Below are 21,096 nucleotides of genomic sequence, written 5' to 3' on the forward strand. Positions count from 1 at the left end.
GAATTCCAGTTCTCCTAGCTCACCCTTGCGTCAGAGTTAGAGACTAACCAGGGTTAAGGACTGAGCAGACTTGAATAAAGTGATTAAAATATAGACAAAGTACCAAGTTTAGACTTTCCAGAGGCTCTAAAGACCCTGACGGTTCAATGAGCAAGGCATTCCTACAAGTTTACAAAATTCATATTAACTAGACTACATTAAAAAAGTATTCAAGGGGTTGGGGATTTAGCTCAGTAGTAGAGTGCTCGCCTAGCAAGCGCAAGGCCCTGGGTTCAGTCCCTAGCTGGGGGGGGGGGGGGGACCAAAAAAAAAAAAAGTATTCATGGGTTGGGGATTTAGCTCAGTGGTAGAGCGCTTGTATAGCAAGCGCAAGGCCCTGGGTTCAGTCCCCAGCTCCAAAAAAAATAAATAAATAAATAAAAAAGAGAAAAAAAGTATTCATTTATTGTGTGAGAGGGGTGCATGGTGCATGTATAGAAGTCAGAGGACAACTTGTGAGTGATTAAACTATCAGTTTTGCCAGCAAGCATCTTTACCTGTTGAGCTATCTTTTTCTTTATTTTATGAATATGTGGGTACACTGTTGCTGTCTCAGATACACCAGAAGAAGGCACCACATCCCATTACAGATGATTGTGAGCCTCCAGGTGGTTGCTGGGAACTGAACTTGGGACCTCTGGAAAAGCAGTCAGTGGTTTTAACCCCTGAACCATCTCTACAGCCCCCCTGCTCAGGTATCTGGATGGCCTGATGTTTTGTTTTGTTTTTTCCTTTTTAATGTGGCCATGAGATTAAACTTACAGAGCCTGCTTTCTGCATGGCATGCAAGTGTTCTTCCTCTGAACCATATCCTTAGCTCACCTTTCCCCCCATGTTATTACTTTGTTGACCAAGGTGGCCTTGAACTCACTAACCTAGACAGACCTTAGACTTGTGATCCTCCTGCCTCAGCCTCCTGAATAGCTGGGATTACAGACCTAGGCCGGTCAACCTGTCTTTATTATATTTCCTTTGGCTATAATGGGAGAATACTTATATAATATGTTTTGAAATTCTTTGTAGAGAGGGCAGTTCCGAGGAGAAAACAGGTAGAGCCAGGCATAGTGGCTTGTGACTATAATTCCAGCTCTCGGGAAGTTGAGGCAATTATATTGTGATTTCAAAGCTAACCTATATGCACCAAATAGTGAGTACCAGGCCAGAACGGGCCACTGTGGGAGCCCTGTCTTTAAAAAGCAGAAGTACAAAGCATGGCTTGAAATAAACTCTAGAGTTAGACCTTAGAATATTATATGCAGAGTGATAGACAGAACTTCCCAGGAAATAAATAATCCCCAACAAGTCTTGTTCCAAAATTTCACTGTTGTAAAAATAACCTGACAGGGATAATACAAGTGTGAATTAGGTTCACACATTGGTGTCTTTGCTGGGACTAAAAAGGTTTTCCTGAGGATTGTCTTGTTCCCATTTTCTCAGTCACTCATCATGTGACACCTCTGAGCTGGCCTCTTGGATCATTTTCTACCTGTCTTTGTCAGTGCTAATCTGGTGATGTTCAAAGTAAAGAAGTGAACAGCAGATGACAGAGGAATGTGGAAATAAATCCAGGGTGACTCATCCTAAAGATTAGAAACAATTATGGATTATTAACTGCTGTTTATTTCTATTCCAAATTCTATTTCTCATCCTTATCTTCCTCTGTGAAGTGGGTGGCTTGGCAGGAGAGTAAATTTAATGAGTTCAAGGAGGTCCTGGATGTGGGACAGTGGATAGTTGATTGGAAACGTTCTGAGCATTATATAATGAAGACTTTGTTACATTTTGTTCTTTGTACATTTTTTCCTGTTTAGTTTGAGATAAGATCTCATTATGTAGCCCATGACTAGCCTGGTACTGACTATTTAGCTCAGGGTGGCCTTAAATTCAGCAATCTTCCTGGGATAGCCTTCCAAGTACTAGAATGATAGACATGTCGCAGTCCTTAGCTCTGTTTTTGTTTGTTTGCTTGGTTTGACTTTTTTTTTTTTTTTTTTTGGTTCTTTTTTTCGGAGCTGGGGACCGAACCCAGGGCCTTGCGCTTCCTAGGTAAGCGCTCTACCACTGAGCTAAATCCCCAGCCCCTTGGTTTTACTTTTGTTGGGACAGATTCTCACTACGTAGCTTTATCTGACCAAGAACTCACTATATAGACCAGGCTGGGCTTAGAGTTCATAGAAATGCACCTGCTTCTCTGCCTCTGTACTGCTGGGATTAAAGCCATAATCAGCACCTGCTTTTTTGTTGTTTTTGCTTGTTCTTGTTCTCTCTCTCTCTCTCTCTCTCTCTCTCTCTCTCTCTCTCTCTCTCTCTGTCTGTCTGTCTGTCTGTCTCCCTCTCCCTCTCTCTCTCTCTTTCCTTCTTTCTTTGAGACATGGTTTCTTTGTGTAGCCCTAGCTGTTCTGGAACCTCTGGAGATCCACTTGCTTGTGCCTCTAGAATGCTGGGATCAAAGACTTATGCCCTCATGTCTGGTTTGGGTTCTATTTGTTTTTTGTGCTGGGAAATCAAACTAAGAACCTAGCACACGGGTTGGGGATTTAGCTCAGCGGTAGAGCGCTTGCCTAGCAAGCACAAGGCCCTGGGTTCGGTCCCTAGCTCCGAAAAAAAAAAAAAAAAAAAAAAAGAACCTAGCACACACTATGAAACATTCTAATTGCTTTGCAAAACTTAGCAAAACTTGTTTTGTCACCCTTATTAAACTCTGTAGCCCAGTTTAGCCTCAAACTTGCCACCCTCTTGCCTTCCAAATGCTGGGAAAAAGAAAAGAAACTGAAAGACATTACCCCTGTGTGTGTCCACGTGCTTGGGCCTGTTTTATTTTCTAGATTCTACCAAGATTCTACAAAATTGTATGTATAAGAGATGAGAGATTCAAAATTAACATTCTCCAGTCCGTTTTTCCTTGTTTAGTCTTTCTAAATTCTGTGTGATTGACAGGGATAAGGTCTGTTCTTAGGATGACAAACTATCCTGGTTTTCTCAGAGCTGTCACAGCTTCAGCACTGAAAGTCCTGTGTCCAACTGATCATTATAAGAGGAAGAAATTCAGGGGGACCAGTACCCCACCTTCAAGGGATTCTCTCTAAAAAGAGAACCTTCAAAAACACAAAAACCAGGAACCATCCCAACAGGGAGCTGTTGCATGCCCATGCTGGCATGCAGGACAGCACACCGAGGCTGGTCTCAACTTCTACTCATCCGCTTTCTTGTTAGGAATCCATCCTCCAGTGTGAGAAGAATCCTACAGGTTTGAGGATTTCAACTCTGGATCTCTGTTGTTCAGTCTGATTCTGATCAACTTCTCTGTAAGAACAAGCAGTCAGTTGTTCACTGTCAAAATGAAGCTTAATTCACATTCAGACGAGCTTCTGCAAAGGAAACTGGTAGACCTCTGTGGATGAAGCCTTTTCTTTCTCTAGGCGTAGAAGAAAGGGGCTTATGTATAACCAAGCAAGCACTATATCCTGACACAACATTCCTGTTCATAAATCATCTGTCTCGAGGTCTCACAAAGTAGTCTAGCCTCAGTTTTTCAAGTATTTCCATTTGTAGATGATAATTTTACATGTGTGCCTGCAGGGTTCTGGGGTTGTAACTTTGTTGGTAGAGTGCTTGCCTAACATGCATAAAGGATTGGGCTCAGTTCCTAGCACTTCAGAGACCTGTCATATAGCACTGGGAAGGTAGAGGCAGGAGGATCAAAAGTTCAAGGTCAGCCTTGTCTACTTAAGCCAGTTTGGAAATCATAAGACTCTGTCTCCAAAGCTTCCATATTTAAAAAAACTGAAAACTGGGCTGGAGAGATGGCTCAGCGGTTAAGAGCACCCGACTGCTCTTCCAGAGGTCATGAGTTCAATTCCCAGCAACCACATGGTGGCTCACAACCATCTGTAAAAGAGATCTGATGCCCTCTTCTGGTGTATCTGAAGACAGCTACAATGTACTTATATATAATAAATGAATAAATAAAAAATTTAAAAAAAAACTGAAAACTTCTTATACTTTTGAAAAAAAATTTGTCAGTGGACTCTTGATTGCTTCTGGGGGGTGGGTCTCTGGAGCTCTTGGTGGGTCAGGTCTGTTTCCTCTACATCACCACAGGCTTCTGGCTTCCCAGGATGGCACTGGCACTGCAGATTGCCTCCACTCACAAATCAGAGTGGAGCCTGATTCAGATCATGTGCCTGCTGCTGCTGAGGGTGGCCTGAGCATTTTTGCTGATGATGGTCCTGACTTAAGAAGTGACTGGTTTTTGCTGACCAGATCTCTGTTTTGCGACTGCTGTGACCTCTTTGCCCTTGGCCACAGGCTCTAATCCTGGTGAATCAGCTGAAGGCGTTGTGGGCCTTCACATTAGTGGCCCCAGTGCTATAAGTCTGCTTATTCCTCTTGATTGGGAGGGACATAGGAGCAGTTGCAAGTGACCATCCACTGTACATTTGCAGATATGGAGGTGGCCTCTCTCCCGATAGCAGCCAGAGACTGGCCTTGAAATTCTTGTACTCTTGCTATTAGTGTCTTTAGCTCTCTTTCACTGTGTCAGGGTTTCAAATACTGTAGTTGTTCGGGTCAGATCTGAATAAAAATTCTAGATCTAAACCCCATACCCCAAAAGCCTCCCTGTGAAGGAAGCTTTTCAAAAGCTGAGAAGGGACAACAGAGGAAAACTATTTGCCCATTTGTCACTAGACCCTAGAATGTGACAGCTTGCCTATTGAGTTGTTACCTAGTATGTATCAATTTGTCCCTGACTTATAGAGGTCACATAGCTACCCAGGATAAAGACCAAGTCCCAGTTTTTCTTACAGTTAGGTGTGATGTGACTTTTCTAGGGAGATATGAACCAGTGTCTATTTGACCCCATATGCTGTTAAAGTATCAGAACAGAACAAAGAAACGATTCTATCCAAGCCTAGTTTGGTGAGCCAACAAGTTTGAGATTATTTATAAGACATGGGCAATGTATGGGCAGTTATGGCACTGAACAAGTCTCTTTCTTCCTCCACCTAAGGAGCAGTACCCGCTGATACATATCCAGCGACAGACTGCCTCTGGTCTGTTTGCTGTCGTGCCACTGGCTCTTAGGAGGGTTAGAGGAATAATGTGCTCAGGACACTTTGACGTGGTGACTTTCATCTTTGGACAAGCTTACTGTCACCTGTATTGCTCTGCTTTTCTCTACATCTGTCAGCCCTGTTGTTTGGACTTGGAAGCCTTCCAGAGACTCATAAGCACTGAATCTGGTATCAATTTTTCCCCCTACAAACTCTGGCTCTACACAAATCTTGCCACATTTGTTTTAGGGCAGTTCCTTGTCCTAGTTAAGTTTCTATTGCTGTGATAAAACACCATGGTCAAAAGTAACTCGGGGATGACAAGGTTTATTTCAGCCTCCATTCCAAACACAGTCCATCTAAGTAAGTCGGGCAGGAACCTGGAGGCAGGAACTGAAACAGAGGCTATGAAGGAAGGTTGCAGACTCATACTGGCTTGGCTTGCTGGGTTTCTCGGTGTAGCCCTGGCTGTCCTGGAACTTGCTTTGTAGACCAGGCTAACCTCAAACTTAAAGATCTTCCTGCCTCTGCCTCCTAAGTGCTGGGATTAAAGGCCACCACTGCCCGGCTCAGCCTGCTTTCTTATGCCACCCAGGACCACCTGTTCAGGGAGGGATGGACCCTCCCACAGCAAACATTAAGTAAATGCCCTACAGGATACTTTGATGGAGTCATTTTTTTTAATTAAACAATTTTAGCTTGTGTCAATTTGACCAAAAACAAACAAACAAAAACCAAACTAAGCAGGACACTCTTCTATCAGCCTTTTTCCCCCTTAGCATCTCTTGACTACTTTAGCACTTTTTGAACACAAGCATCTCCCACTCTATAAAGCATGATAGCTCATGCTACCTTTAGTCCCAGCACTTGAGAGGCAGAGTCAGGTGAATCTCTGTGAGTTTGAGGCCAGCCTAGTCTACAGAGTGAGTTCTAGGATAGCCAGGGCTACCCAGAGAAACCCTGTCGCCAAAAACCAAAAAACCAAAACCAAACCAAACCAAACCAAAAAACCAAACAACAAACAAAAATCATGTTCCATCCACAAGCCCAGAAAAACCACTGAAGCCCGATTCCCTGCTGAATTAGCCCCTCTCTCTCTCTCTCTCTCTCTCTCTCTCTCTTTTACCCTACCCCGTAACCCTCGAGCTGCCGCCCCTCCCCCTGAATTAGCCTCTCTTTCTCCCTCCCTCCTCTCTTTCTTTCTTGGTGTTTCTAGTTTACTTTTCTATTGCTGTGATAAACGCCATGACCAGAAACAACCTGGAAAAGGATTTATTTCATCTTACAGGTTACATTCTATCATGAATGGAAGCTAAGGCAGAAGTCAAGACAGGGCTTGAAGCAGCAACGTGGAGGAATGACACTCCCTTGCTCCTCAGCTCACTCAGATACATTTTTTCTATGTAATTCCAGCTCCTGCAGATCCAACACCTTTGACTTCTTCATGCACCTGCAGTCATTTATACATACCCTCACTCAGCACACACATACACACAATTAAGAAATAAAGTCTATCGAGAGAGAGAGAGAGAGAGAGAGAGAGAGAGAGAGAGAGAGGACTAGACTTCCATTTCCAGCATCCGCATCAGAAGGTTCAGAGTCATCAGTAACTACAGCAGCTCCAGGGGATTTCAAGATCATTTTCTGGACTCCTTGGGGTCCTGCGAGCACGTGGTGTACACACACACACACACACACACACACACACACACACACTCTCACAATTCAAAAAGTTCCCCAACATGAATAGCCTAGTAAGAGCACCAGTGGAAGGGGAACCCCTTGGTCCTTCTAAGACTGAACCCCCAGTGAACGTGATTGTTGGGGGGAGGGCGGTAATGGGGGGAGGATGGGGAGGGGAACACCCATAGAGAAGGAAACCCGGAAAGGGAATAACAATCGAAATGTAAATAAGAAATACTCAAGTTAATAAAGAAAAAAAGAAAAAAAAAAGTTCCCCAACTCTGGCAGTTCCTGATTATGCCAGGCTCATGTCTGCATGCTGATTCACCTTTTCATTTCCTCTGTATTAAATATTGGGTCCCACGAGGATTTTCTGTTACTTCTACCTCTCCCCCCACGGTCCAATAATTTCTATGGGTTCCAAATTTTCAGATCCTAGAAGAGATTCTAATTTGTACTCTTTCCTTTATGTGAGAAACAACACACTTACACAAAACTTACACGAAAAAACTTACACAAAACTTGCAGTGGTGGCACTTGCTTTTGATCCCAGCATTTAGGAGGAAGAGGCAGGTGGTCTCTGAGTTCGAGACCAGAGTGGTCTACAGAGTGAGTTCCAGGACAGCCAGGGCTACACAGAGTAAACCCTGTTTCGAGAAAACCAAAGCAAACCAACCAAACAAACAAACAGAACCCCAACAAACTGATAACTCTACCTCATCATTTTCACCCACTTTCTTCCAAGAACATTAAACAAAACAAAACAAAACTGGTACTCAGTACTATGTAGCCCTGGCTGGTCTGGAACTCAGTATGTGACTAAGATGGCCTCATACTCAGATCTGCCTGCCTGGTGCTGAGGTCAAAGGCAATCACTGCCATAGCTGGCTCTTCTTCATTTTTCTGATAATTCTGGTGTCCTCATGTGGGCACCTTCTTTCTGAAGAGATAGCTGAGCCTCAGTTGCATGTCTTGGGCAAAATTCACATAACTGATGCCCTAATGTTGACAATCCCATCTCAGGTGTTGCAGACACTGTAATATATTCTCTACTCTGTCAGCCATTTCAGGGGGCTATGCACTCCTAGACTCATGTAGTAGCTCCCCTTTTATCAAGGAGTCAGGGGGCTGGGGATTTAGCTCAGTGGTAGAGCACTTACCTAGGAAGCGCAAGGCCCTGGGTTCGGTCCCCAGCTCCGAAAAAAAGAACCAAAAAAAAAAAAAAAAAAAAAAAAAAGGAGTCAGGTATTACATTTTTTTTTTTTGTTTCTTTTTTTTTTTTTTTCCGGAGCTGGGGACCGAACCCAGGGCCTTGCGCTTCCTAGGCAAGCGCTCTACCACTGAGCTAAATCCCCAACCCCAGGTATTACATTTTTATATAGAGAAAAAGTAATTCAGTGATTCTCCCATAAATGCTCCACCTCTAAGGGAGTAGCATCTCAGTGACATGTCTCATCACCCACAGCAGGAACAAAGCAAATGGCACCATAACAAGAACATGGCCCATGGGGAAGGATGGCCATGGCAGAAATGCCCGTGGGCCAGCTCTACCTCAAATGGATTAGTTTCAGAGTATAACCGGGGAGTCCTATGATGTGCCCTACAACGTGGAGATTTAGTTTGGCTCTTTTCAGCTTTGGTGGCTGGGATATGGTTACTGGGCTGGGGAGGGGAATATGGACATAAAATCTGGTCTTCAGCAACTATTTGGAAATAGATAAAAGCCATTTGTTGAATAGAGAAAGGCACTAAGAAGAAACCTAGTCCTTGACGTTGAATGTAGCCTGACTTACTCTTGGATTTCTTTGCTTTTAAAGATTATTTTATGTATGAGTACAGTGTTGCTGTCTTCAGACAAACCAGAAGAGGGCATCGGATCCCATGACAGATGGTTGTGAGCTACCACGTGGTTGCTAGGAATTGAACTCACCCTCTGGAAGAGCAGTCAGTGCTCTTAACTGCTGAGCCAGCTCTCCAGCCTGCTTTGGATTTCTTATATAGCAGACAAATAAACCTGTATTTTTTTCAGGTTTGGACTATTTTGTCTTTTTTGGGGGTGGGAGGGGCAGGGTCTCACAATGTAGTCCTAGCTGTCCTAGAACTCTCTGTGTTGATCAGGATGGCCTCTTGAACAACAGAAATCTGTTTGCTTATGCTTCTTAAGTGCCAAGTGCTGGGATTAAAAGCATGAGCTAGCATGAATGTCTCTTTTTTTGTTTGTTTGTTTGTTTATTTGTTTCTTCAATTTTTTTTTTGCCAAGGCTAGTCTCAAACACTAATATTGCAACCTCCCTCGCCTCAGCCTCCAGAAAGTTGGGATTAAAGACATACAGTATCATTTTTGTTTGCTTATGTCTAAGAAGACCTAATCATAATTAGGTAATTGCCTTTTCTGAAGAGTAGCAAATACCTATCACATGGAAAATATTTAGAAATATCATATTGATTGTACAGAATGGAGTCTGGCCAGTGCAGTTGTTAGGATCAGCTACAAATCAAGTATGTCGGTAAATGCCTGTAATTCCAACAAGTGGGAGGCAGAGGGAGGAAGATAGGGTTTGAAGTAATATGGATTACCTAGTGAGATTCTGTTAAAAACAAACAAACAAACAAACAAACAAAAACCCCTCAGGCATGGTTACTTATAATTCCAGGACTCGGAGGCAAAAGGATGGCTGTGAGCTTGAGCTCAGTTTGGGCTACATAGTGAGTTCCAAGCAAGCCAGGCTACAGAGTGTGAGCCCCCACCTCAACCTCTCACAATCCCTCAGGCACACTCCAAATTTGGAACATGAAGACAAGCACATCAGAGTTTCAAAGTCATTCTTGGCTACATAGAGTTCAAGACCAGTGTGTGGGTTACATGAAATCCTGTCTCTAAAAACTAATTAGTTAACTAACTAGCTACTTAGCTAATTAAAAGCACATTTGTGGACTGTGGCTTTAGATCTTTGGAAGAAAAAAAAAAAGAGAGAGAGAAGTGAGAAAAAGAAAAGAACAGGCTGGGAGGTTGTGGTGCTCACCTTTAATCCCAGCACTCCAGAGGCAGAGGCAGGCAGATCTGGGTGAGCTGGAGGCCAGCCTGGTCTACAGAACCAGTTCCAGGATAGCCAAGGGTACACAGAGAAACCTTGTCTGGCAAAACAAACTAAGTCAAATCATAAAAATTTAAAAACAAGGTACAGGAACTTTCCCCTCCCACCTTAAGCTGTTCTATGTTCTCCTGGATTGAACTGGGGCATTCATAGAGATTATTCCGTTTTCTTCAGCTCTGAGAGGAAATCAAGAATCAAAAGAAGCGAAGTCATTTGTTCAACTGGGACAAGTAGTGTAAGAAGTCTGTAAGTGTAGGGCAATCGTTGAACTATTAAGGAGAGCTTTATTCTAGTATGATTTATCTTCAATCAACGTGTTCACAAAAGAATAATTCCTTTTTCACTTAAGACAAGGTCTCATATAGTCCAGGTTGGCCTTGCTCTTAACTGAGTATGACTTTGAACTCCATATCCTCCAAATGCCTCCTCTTCCTAAATTCCTGGGATTACAACCGTGCTTGCTGTCTCCGAAATTTAGTTCTCTAAATTACTTCAACACTCGGTCACCAAGAGAAAATGGCAGAAACCCAGCCTACTCTATGCTTTAGCTTATGATCTGAATTTGTTTATTTATGCCTAGGAAGGCAGCGGGACTTGCAGCAGGAGCTGAGCAATGTTTCGGCACTCGGCTGCAGTTCCTTGAACGATTGCTGGGGCGCTCTTCCTTTGATGTCTGGGCGTTCGTGTGTTCGATGATCTTTTGCAGCGTCTTCTAGGTTGATGTCTCCAGAGCGGCGGCGGCGGTGCCAGGTCCTGGACTGAGTTATCCGGGAGACCCCGGGCTCTGGCCGCTTTCTTCCGCTGGTCGGTCGAGCGGGCCCCTCGCTTCCTTCAGCCTCTCCCCGCCTTCCGTCCGTGGCTCCGTGCGCTCGTTGGCCTTCCGGCCAAGCTCTCACTCGCCTCGCAGGTAGGCCCGGGAGGAGCCTGGGAGGCCCGGTCCGGCATCCTTCCGCCGAAGGCAGGAGGAGACCTTGGCGCCGGCCGGTGGGCGAGCGCGCGGCCCGTCGGGGCGCGCGTCGTGAAGGGGGTTGCGCCTGGGGGCGCGGCCGGAGGGCTGCCCGGAACTGAGGGAGAAGCCGGAAGGAGGGAGAGATGCTGAAGCTATTGGCCGGGTTCTGTAGAGAGGGGATGTCTGGTCCTGGACTCGTGTCGTCACCCCTAGATTGTGGGAGCTTGGCTCTCTTAGACCCAATTCTCTCTCTCCTTTCCTGCAACTCATGTTCCGGACGTCATTCCTCAGTTGCACTGGTGACCCACGCTGAGGCTAGCCTCGGAGTGCCCTTTGAGTTGGTGGAGGCTCTTGAAACTAGGCCCTCCAGCTCCTTGGAACGAAATGTCAGGTTCTATTCTTTTGGAGTAGGGAAACTGAGGCTGAGGTATGGGACCTGACTTTTCCCTATGACCCCGACAGAGCATTAAATATGCTGTTTGTTTTTGTCTTTAACAGTTGACCCTTCTCTTTCTCCCATTTTACTGGTCACTTTTAACTTAACAGTGATTTCTCATTTGACTACTTGGAACTCTTCTTTCTTAAGAAACATTTATTGTGTTACTGGAGGCTTCAGACATTAAGGGAGCAAGGAATATTTTTTGACTGGATTTGTCTTTTCGAAATTTGTATTTTAGCAAAAGTAGTAAGGATAGTTTGTTTTTGTTTTCTCATAAATAATTTTGTTTACTTCCACTTTACTTCTGATTAATACTGATTCCACTCTTCAGCTTACTCTAACTCTTTTCTGCTATGGGATTAAGTACTTAGTGCAAGATGGAAGATGGTTAAGACTTTGAACTTAGGTTCTTGGGAAGGTCTTTTCTAGGAGGTATCTAGAGGGAGTCTAAGGAGACTCTTTTGAAACTTTTTTTTTTGTATTTGGTTAGTAGTTTAGTCATTTTATTAAGAGTTCAAAAGTCTGTGTAGAAACTATTCAAACTTAGTTAAATTGAAAATGAATCTTTTTGTGAATTTCACTGTTTCTCTTTTCTTTCTCAAGGTCTTAAGGTCAAGTGTTTTTGTTAATTCTGTTTGATCAAGTGTCATGATCCTAGTCATTCTAGGTTGGATAAGTTTCCACAGTATGTAAAATTCATAGGAGAATGACTTTAAGGTCGTAAGAAATTCTGTTTCTACACAGTTTTAAGATGCTTTATGAACTTTGGAAAGATGATAGAATTTTACATTGTTTCTCTAATTTTTTCTTTAATGTATGTGTAAGGTTAGTGAGGCTTATTATTCTTTCTCTTCTTTAGTAGTGCTGGGAATTTTGAACCCATGGCCACATACACATGCTCTGTCACAGAGATCTACCCCTGAGATTGGCAAGATTTAAATGAAGGTGATAGATTGAATGATTGGTTGATTGCCTGTTTGTGTGTGTGTCTGCACATGGGCATGCCATACATGCATGTGTTTGTCAGAGGACAATTTTCAGGAGTCTGTTCTCTCCTCCTAGTCTATAGTGAACTCAGGTTATCTGGCTTGACAGTAATCCCATTTTATTTTCTGAGCCATTTTGATGGTCCATGAAAATCAAATCTTTTGATCATAAGCAATTTCTTAGTTATAAGGACCTTGGTACTTTTTATAAGTGTGTAGATTCTTGATTGGGTAATTAGGCCAAAATTATATCTTCTTTGAAGAGAACTTTTATTATGGAAAAAATATACCAAAGCAAAGAAAGTAGAGGTAGAAGTAACATTGCCTGCTGTGACTTTATAGTTGTAAGTGTGTCTTAGTGACTCCCAATGAGTGACAGATAAGAAATGGTGATTGCTGTATATGTCATGAAGAAAAAGGTTAGAAACATTTTGAATGTTTCTGTAAGAAAGAACCAGCAGAAGTTTAAGTTGAATTGAGACAGATAAACTTGGTGGTGGGTGAGGTTATAGGAATGAGACTCTTAAGCTTCTCTACTTTTCTTTATAATTCATACAAGTTTTGCTTGATTAATTTTCGTATATTTTTTTGGTTTGTGTATGGTTGTTTTGGAGTTTTTGAGGCAGAGTGGACCTCTTGTGTTCCAGGCCAGCTTTAAATCGACTGTGCAGCTGAGGATGACCTTGAGCTCTTTGATCTTCCTGCCCCTACCTCAAGTACTGGATTACCAGTGTGAACCACTACTTGATGCTATATCTTGGGAATTACCAAAGTCAATTTGGGCCGTCTCCTGGCATTTCAGAAATGTTCACATTATGACTGAATCATTCTGTATTTTGCTAAGATGGTTCCTGTGGATAAGTAAGAGATATAAGCTTCAAATAGCTGTGGCTGTACATACTTTAAATTCCAACACCCCAGAGACCGATGTAGGAAGATTGTGAGTTCTAGGTCAGCCAGAGTTAACATCCTGAGACTGCCTCAAGAAACAAAAACAACAACAAAAATGAACACAAGACAAAAAAAAGACGAAAGCCTCTGAATGTTTTCTGGATTGTGGCTGGACCAGAGTTACTGAAATAAACTGCTTTTTTGTTTTTAACTAAAAGAGGAAAACTTTTTTTTTTAATGTTTATTTATTTACCTGCATGTATGTCTGTGTGAGGGTGTCAGATCTGGAACTGGAGTTGCAGACAATTGTGAGTCACCATATGGGTGCTGAGAGTTGAATCCAGGTCCTCTAGAAGAGCCTCCAATACTCTTAACCACTGAGCTATTTCTCTAGCCCTGAAAAGCTTATGTTTTGGGTTTTTTTTTGTCTTTTTTTTTAAAGATTTATTTATTTATTATATATAAGTACACTGTAGCTGTTCAGACACACCAGAAGAGGGCATCATATCTCATTACAGATGGTTGTAAGCCACCATATGGTTGCTGGGATTTGAACTCAGGACCTTTGGAAGAGCAGTTAGTGCTCTTAACCACTGAGCCATCTCTCCAGCCCAAAGCTTATGTTTTTATATTGTATAATTTGTAATATGTTTTTAGTGTGCGTGAGGGAAATTATAGGACTTTTATTTTGGTGATTTTTTTTTATCTTGCTTTATTAATGCTGAATTACATTTTTTAAAAAAATATTTATTTATTTTATGTATGTGAATACACTGTAGCTGTCTTCAGACACACCAGAAAAGGACATCGGATCTCATTACAGGTGGCTGTGAGCCACCATGTGGTTGCTGGGAATTGAACTCAGGACCTCTGGAAGAGCAGTCAGTGCTCTTAACCACTGAGCCATCTCTCCAGCCCCCTGAATTAAATTTTTATTTAGACTTTATTCAGTATCAATAGGAATGGACAGTTTAACTCTATTTCCTCCTTATCTATCTTACTTTTAAATAAATTAGGAAAAAAAGTGTTGCTGCTGAGCGCTGGTGACACAGAGGCAGATGGATCTGTGAGTTTGAGACCAGTCTAATCTAAAGAGTGAGTTCCAGGACAGTCAAGGTTACACACAGAAACCCTCTCTCCAAAAACCAAAACAGAGATAAAGTGGTGTTAATATATCAAGATATCAAGGTCTTTCAAAAAAGATAGGTCTCAGTCTTGATAGAGTTATTTTGGAATGGGATATAAATATTTTGTCCTGTGGTTTAGCATACAAAACCAACAAAACCAACCCAAAAGAACAACAAACTGAAGTGCTTTTAGTCATCATAATCCTTGTTTCTTTCTCCAGTTCCTCATAAGCTCAAGGCTTTCAGTTTCTTGTTATGTCTTCGCTTGTCCAGAAGTGTGCCCTACAACAGCCTGCCCCTATACTTTGGGTAACGTTACAGTTTTCCTTAACAGTTTTGTTGTTTTGTTTATTTTGGGATTGTAATTTATATATGTTTTTTCTTTTTTAGTCTCTCTATCATAGGTTGAGTTTTTGAAATTATTTTCTTTTTTTGTGATTGAGCTAGCCCAGGATGAGCTTCACACAGTACATAGAGCAGTGGTGGTTCATTGGAGGACTTCTTGCTTTCCCAGTGTGCATGTAGAAATGCAAGTTTGGAGGTAGATGCTGCCTCTGTCCTTGGTTTAGGCATTACTCCTTCATGTTTGTTTCAATCTGCATCAGTAAACAAATGTAAAAAACAAACAAAAATCTACATTCATGAACTTGTGTTTCCTTTTTTTTTTAAGTTTATTAATGTTATGTATGTAAGTACATTGTCCACTGTCACTGCCTTCAGACACACCAGAAGAAGGCATCAGATCTTATTACAGATGGTTGTGAGCCACCATGTGGGTGCTGGAAATTGAACTCAGGACCTCTGGAAGAGGTCAGTGATCTTAACCGCTGAGCCATCTCCCTAGCCCGAACTTGTGTTTCTTTAACAAAAATAAAAGACAATTTTAAAAAAGTGTTCAAATATTACTTCTTAGATGTTTTTCAAGTTAGTAGTCTTTTTTTCAAGGCAGCCTTGTGGTGGTTACCTGAGTATAGGATAGAGATGAGCAAACATAGGCCCAGGATGAGCTACTGTGTGTAGAGCATTGGCGATTGAGTGCTTCTTTCTCGCCTTCCCAGTGTGCATGTAGGACTGGCAGTGAAAGGTTTGGAGTCTGCAGACTTACTTGGGTACCTCCCCTGCCCTTGTAGTTAGTCTTCTGTGTTTGTAGGTAAGGGTTAACTGCTTCCTGACTCGTCCTCTGTCTTTTTTGCTCTTAGAATTGATAAGCTACTTCTCTAGGTAAACTTTTAATTTTGCATTTGAGTCCACACTATCCTTGAATTCCTGATTCTCTTATTTCTGCCTTTTTTTTTTTTTTTTTTTTTAAGATTTATTTATTTATTATATATAAGTACACTGTAGCTGTCTTCAGATACACCAGAAGAGGGCATCAGATCTCTTTACAGATGGTTGTGAGCCACCATGTGGTTGCTGGGAATTGAACTCATGACCTCTGGAAGAGCGGTCAGGCGCTCTTAACCGCTGAGCCATCTCTCCAGCCCCCTATTTCTGCCTTCTTAGTACTGGGATCATAAGCATGAGCAGACCCAGCTGGCCTATGTTATGCTGAAGATCAGGCTTTGTGTTTGCTAGGCAAGACCTGTCAGCTGAGCTACACCCCAGCCCCACATCAAGCTACTTTTTGGTTGTGACTTTTCTTTCAGCCACCTTTCAGACTTTGCTATTTTTCAGAAATATAAAACTTATTAGAGTAGATCAATGATACAGAAGTTGATAGGAGCGTTCCTACCCTTGTGAAGTTTATTCCAGTGGAGAGTATAGTTGGCAAGGAATCTGTTAAGGGTGGGAATTTAGGCCAAAACTGTCTGTGGAAAACAGACCAATAAAGAGGAAGTAGGTAGGTAGGTCCTGGGTGTTCCTTTCATGGCATCTGTCTCACTGAAAGACTACTGTCATGACATAATTCTGTAAATTCTTTTCCTGCCATCGCCTTCCCTCCCATTTTCTGAGATAGGTCTTATTGTGTTTTCCAAGCTGAACTGATCCTCCTATCTCAACCTCCCAAGTGCTAGGATTATAAGCTGCCCCATCATGCCTGTTGTACTGGCTCGTTTTGTGTGTCAACTTGACACAAGCTGGAGTTATCACAGAAAGGAGCCTCCCATGAGGAAAAGTTTCCATGAAATCCAGCTGTGAGGCATTTTCTCAATTAGTGATTAAGGGTGGGAGGGCCCATTGTGGGTGGAACCACCCCTGGGCTGGTAGTCTTGGGTTCTATAAGAAAGCAAGCTGAGCAAACCAGGGGAAACAAGCCAGTAAGTAACATCCCTCCATGATTTCTGCATCAGCTCCTGCTTCCTGACTTGCTTTGGTGATGAATAGCAATGTGGAAGTGTAAGCTGAATAAACCCTTTCCTCCCCAACTTGCTTTTTGGTCATGATGTTTGTGTAGGAATACAAACCCTGACTCAGACATATTGGTACCAGCATAGTGGGGTATTCCTGTGAGAACCTGATCATGTTTTGGGGAGGACTGTGGAAGGACTTGGGAACTTTGGGCTAGAAGAGCCATTGGGATGTTAAGAGCTCTGTGGGATGTTCTGAAGGAGCTTGGAAGATAATGTTGAGAACAGTGCAGAAGATGGAGGCCTGGTTTGTGAAATTTCAGAAGGAAGATTAAAGACTCTTACCAGGGCTGTTACTATTTTGATTGTGACGATTGTGTGGTTTTGTTTAGCTGGGGCTGAAAAATCAGCTGTGATTACCAAGATACCAGAACTATTAAAGCGAAACCTTTGCAATACTGGGACTATTGATGCTGGTCAGTTGGAGCTAAGAAATTAGTGGTGATTAGGAAGAGACCAGCATCATTTAGGTGAAATCTTTCGGGAAGTGTTTTCTGAGAGCACGAAGAAGCTGTGTTCCAGAGATAGCCAAGGTTGTGCCTCATGCTGCATCTGGACTTAATAAAGTCACTCAGGTGGTACTGGCTTTGAAGGCATGAAGGGCTCATGAAGAGCAGTTGAGGCTTGGCACTGTGAGAGACCATGGAAGGCCATTGATGGAGGTGCAGCCTCAGTTGCAGTTGATAGCCCAGGATTGGAAGGGCCATGCAAAGGAGTTGAGGCTTGGCACCATGAAGAGAGCCTGTGAGAGGCTATTGGTGAAGCCTTGTTGCATCGGAAGACAGCTGTGTTTTGGAGATGCTAGTAACATGAGATGACCACCAAGAGCAGCAGCAGCAGTGGAGAACAGGCATCTGGAGCCAAGAAGAAAAGGTGTGTGCTACAAAGGGCAGAACTGGAGAAGTGACCCAAGCCCTTGGAGGAGCTCAGAAGATTATGAGTAGATCCTAGATAATGGTTGGTTAGAGTTTGATTTTGCTTTTGTGACTGTGTGCTGATATTTTTCCCTCTTGAAGAAAGTATTTTAGTGGAGCCCACAGTTAAGAGACTTTGAATTATAAAATGACTTTGAATTTTAAAAGAGATTGGATATTTTAAAGGGATTGCAATTTTAATATGTAAGAATTTGTAAAGACTATGGGACTTTTAAAGTTATTTAGATCTTGGTGATGAAAAAGAAAGTAAGGTTGAGGCTTAATAGTGATATGTTTGTGTGTCAAGTTGACGAAGGGTCAATTGTACTGGCTGGTTTTGTGTGTCAACTTGACACAAGCTGGAGTTATCACAGAAAGGAGCCTCCCATGAGGAAAAGCCTCCATGAGATCCTGCTGTGAGGCATTTTCTCAATTAGTGATCAAGGGTGGGAGGGCACAGCCAGTTGTGGGTGGTACCACCCCTGGGCTGGTAGTCTTGGGTTCTATAAGAAAGCAAACTGAGCAAGCCAGGGGAAGCAAGCCAGTAAGTAACATCCCTCTACGGCCTCTGCATCAGCTCCAGCTTCCTGACCTGTTTGAGTTCCAGTCCTGGCTTCCTTTGGTGATGAATAGCAATGTGGAAATGTAAGCTGAATAAACGCTTTCCTCTCCAACTTGCTTCTTGGTCATGATGTTTGTGTAGGAATAGAAACCCTCACTAAGACATCTGGTTACAATAGAAAATTAAGTTAAGATTAACACAGTTAAGATTGGTACATGTACTATTTGTATAATACCTTGGTTTTGACATTGGCATGCTTGACTGTGACTTTAGCTTTTTTACTTGTAATGTGTCTTGAAATAGTTTTCATTAGTTTTTTTTTTTAATTTCATATTCTTTAGAGGTTGAATGTAGTGAATTTTAGTGCAGAAAAGTTGACTGTTGTGCATTTGTCAAAGACTAAGTTGAAGCATGCAATCAGTCTTAGATTAGATTTAATAGACATTGAGAGAAGGAGAGCTTAGACCATTGTTGAGTATGTGTAAAATATCATGATCTTGTTTGGGTTCTTTCTGACAAAAAATTAGAAACATTTGCAAAGATTGTTTTTACTGTTGCTTATTGAAATTGTATTTCTATTTTCAAGACACACCCAGGAAATTTTACTTTTTGTGACTTGTTTATTCTGCCTTGCTGATTATGTTCTCCCTGACTGCAGTGCACATGGTGTTTGAGAAGCAAACTGGAGATTTTCAGTCTAGTTGACCAGAGGAAAGTCACTTGCCAATGACAGGTGTAGTGGTACATGACTGTGATCCCAGCAGTTAGATGGTGGAGGCAGGAGGGTCAGGAGTTCAAGGTCGTCCTTGCCTACATGAGCAAGTCTAGGCTGGGCTAGGCAAAGCTCTCTGTTCTATCAAAAGAAAACATACCTCTTCCAAACTTTTTTCCCCTTCCCAAGTGCTGTGTACCACCACATCCAGCCCAAACTCTTAGTAGCTGTTACTGCTTCAGTAACTAGGTAGCCTGGTTATAAATCCCAAAACCAGTGCTTACTAGCTCTCAAGGAAAGTTACTTAACCTTCCAATTTCTCCATCTGTTAAAATATAGAGTTGTGAGAAATAAATTATTGTGTAGAATACTTCCAATAATTTGATATGTGCTAGTGGTTTTCATCATTAGTACTATCAAAGTTTATATGTGTCCTTCGATAGAAGAACAAATAGTCCAGACATGATGGCAAATAAATTTAATCCTAGGCCTGGAAGGCAGAGGTGGATCCCTGTGAGTTTCAGTTCAGCCAGGGCTATATACTGAGGTTCAGGTTAGCCAGGGCTACGGAATAAGATGCTGTCAGAGCAGCAGCAGCAGCAGGAGGAGGAGGAGGAGGAGGGAGAAGAGGAGGAAGAAGAGGTGGAGGAGGAAAAATATCGATGCTTAGTTTGAAGTGTTGGAGTTTTGAGAAAACTTCCACAGGGAACAGGGAGGTACAACTGTGAATCTTCTGTTTCCTTCCCCCAGAACCCTTCAGTTAATCAAAGGGTGAGTCTTTAATGGGTAAAGGAAGCCTAGAAAGTAACAGTATCAGAAACACAGTTCTAAATATAAGAAAGACTACAAATTTTTGTGAGACATTGTAGCAAAACAGGCCAAAGCTATTTTAGAATAGAACATTCAGGTAGAAAACATTTAAGCAAGCATTTGAACTTTGCTGTTTGAACTAATTCAAGCCGAAGAATTTAGACGAAGGTGATTAAATGAGTGAAAAAAATATTTAGGGGATAGTCAGCTATGAAATTAACTCAGGTAAATTGGAATAATGAATGTGTTTGTCACACAATGGTAAGGACTAAGAATCCTATTAGAGTTAGTTTTCTATTACTTTTATAAATTGTTGGTTACTCAAATCATTTTTAGCTTGTCTGTTTAACAGTCCCACTCTGTCATTAAAAAACCCTAATGATTTTTTTTTTTAGAATTTTATGTATATGAGTAGTACACTGTCTCTGTCTTCAGACCTACCAGAAAAGTGCATCGGGTCCCATTATAGATGGTTGTGAACCACCGTGTGGTTGCTGGGAATTGAACTCAGGACCTCTGGAAGAGTAGCTAGTGCCATTAACCACTGAGCCATCTCTCTAGCCCTAATGTATTCCTGGTTTTTGTTTGTTTTGGAGACAGGATTTCTTTGCGTAGCCCTTGATGTTCTGGTACTTACTCTGTAGATCATGCTGACCTTGAACTCAGATCAGCCTGCCTCTGCCTCCCTTGTTGCTAGGATTAAAAAAAGGATGTGCCCCACCATGCCTGCCCTTACTTTTTTTTTTTTTTTTTTTTTTTTCCTGGACATGGGGTCTGGCAGTGTGTTGTCTAAGCTTGCCCAAACTCCTAGACTCACTCAAGTGGTTTTTTGGCTTTGGCTTCAGACCACAGGTATACACTGCCATGACCTGCTTTTGAATGAATGCTATGACCTAATAATAATACATGCTTTAAAAACATTATGCCATCTTCTATGTGAGGTGTGGTTTGGAAAGAAATGAGGGAAGCATAGTTGGGAAGCAACTTAGTAGTCCAGTCAAAAGCTAATGATAGTTTAGATTAGGCTGTAGGCAGTAGAGATGGAAGGAAGTAGACAGATTCAGAACATATTTTAGAATCAGGACAAACAAGACCTAATGTTGGACTGAAAGAAATGTGTGGGAGGAGGGAGGTGTCAAGTATGAGCCCAGGTTTCTCCTGTGAGCATCTGGGTAGATAAAGGTGCCACATTTCGGATGGGAACAGGGAGAAAAGTTGGTTTTGATGAATTGAGGAGTAGAATAAGGCTTTGTTTTTGTCACACCAAGCATGAGCTGCTGGTGAAGCACACATGGAGACTTTGAGAAAGCAGTCTTCAGGCTGAGGCAGAAAGTTGTTGGAGGTAAATCTGGAAGGAATTGCTATGTAGAGGATATTTATAACCCAGGAAGTGGATAGGCTCACCTAGAAAAAAGAAGAGAGTGGGGTGAGGGGAGCTCAGGATTGAGTCCTAAGGAATCTAAGACGCTGTAATGGTGGAAACAGAG

General features: G+C 42.2%; 1 protein-coding gene and 1 pseudogene across 23 annotated transcripts in view; one reads left to right on the forward strand and one right to left on the reverse strand.

Moving 5' to 3' along the window:
- Positions 1-3,280: 3,280 nt before the first annotated feature.
- On the reverse strand, positions 3,281-4,578 carry LOC147995570 (large ribosomal subunit protein eL28 pseudogene; annotated as a pseudogene).
- Positions 4,579-10,532: 5,954 nt separating this feature from the next.
- Positions 10,533-21,096, forward strand: part of Ambra1 (autophagy and beclin 1 regulator 1) — a 189,292-nt gene continuing 178,728 nt past the window's right edge. For 22 of the 23 annotated variants that reach the window (XR_015683352.1, XR_015683353.1, XR_015683354.1 and 19 more), the window contains exon 1: positions 10,563-10,778. The gene's annotated coding sequence lies outside the window, so the exon portion shown is untranslated. 23 annotated transcript variants of the gene reach the window in all.

This window comes from Rattus norvegicus, chromosome 3, assembly GCF_021556685.1.
Source record: "Rattus norvegicus strain SHRSP/BbbUtx chromosome 3, alternate assembly SHRSP_T2T, whole genome shotgun sequence".
In the NCBI taxonomy this organism is placed as follows: Eukaryota; Metazoa; Chordata; class Mammalia; order Rodentia; family Muridae; genus Rattus; species Rattus norvegicus.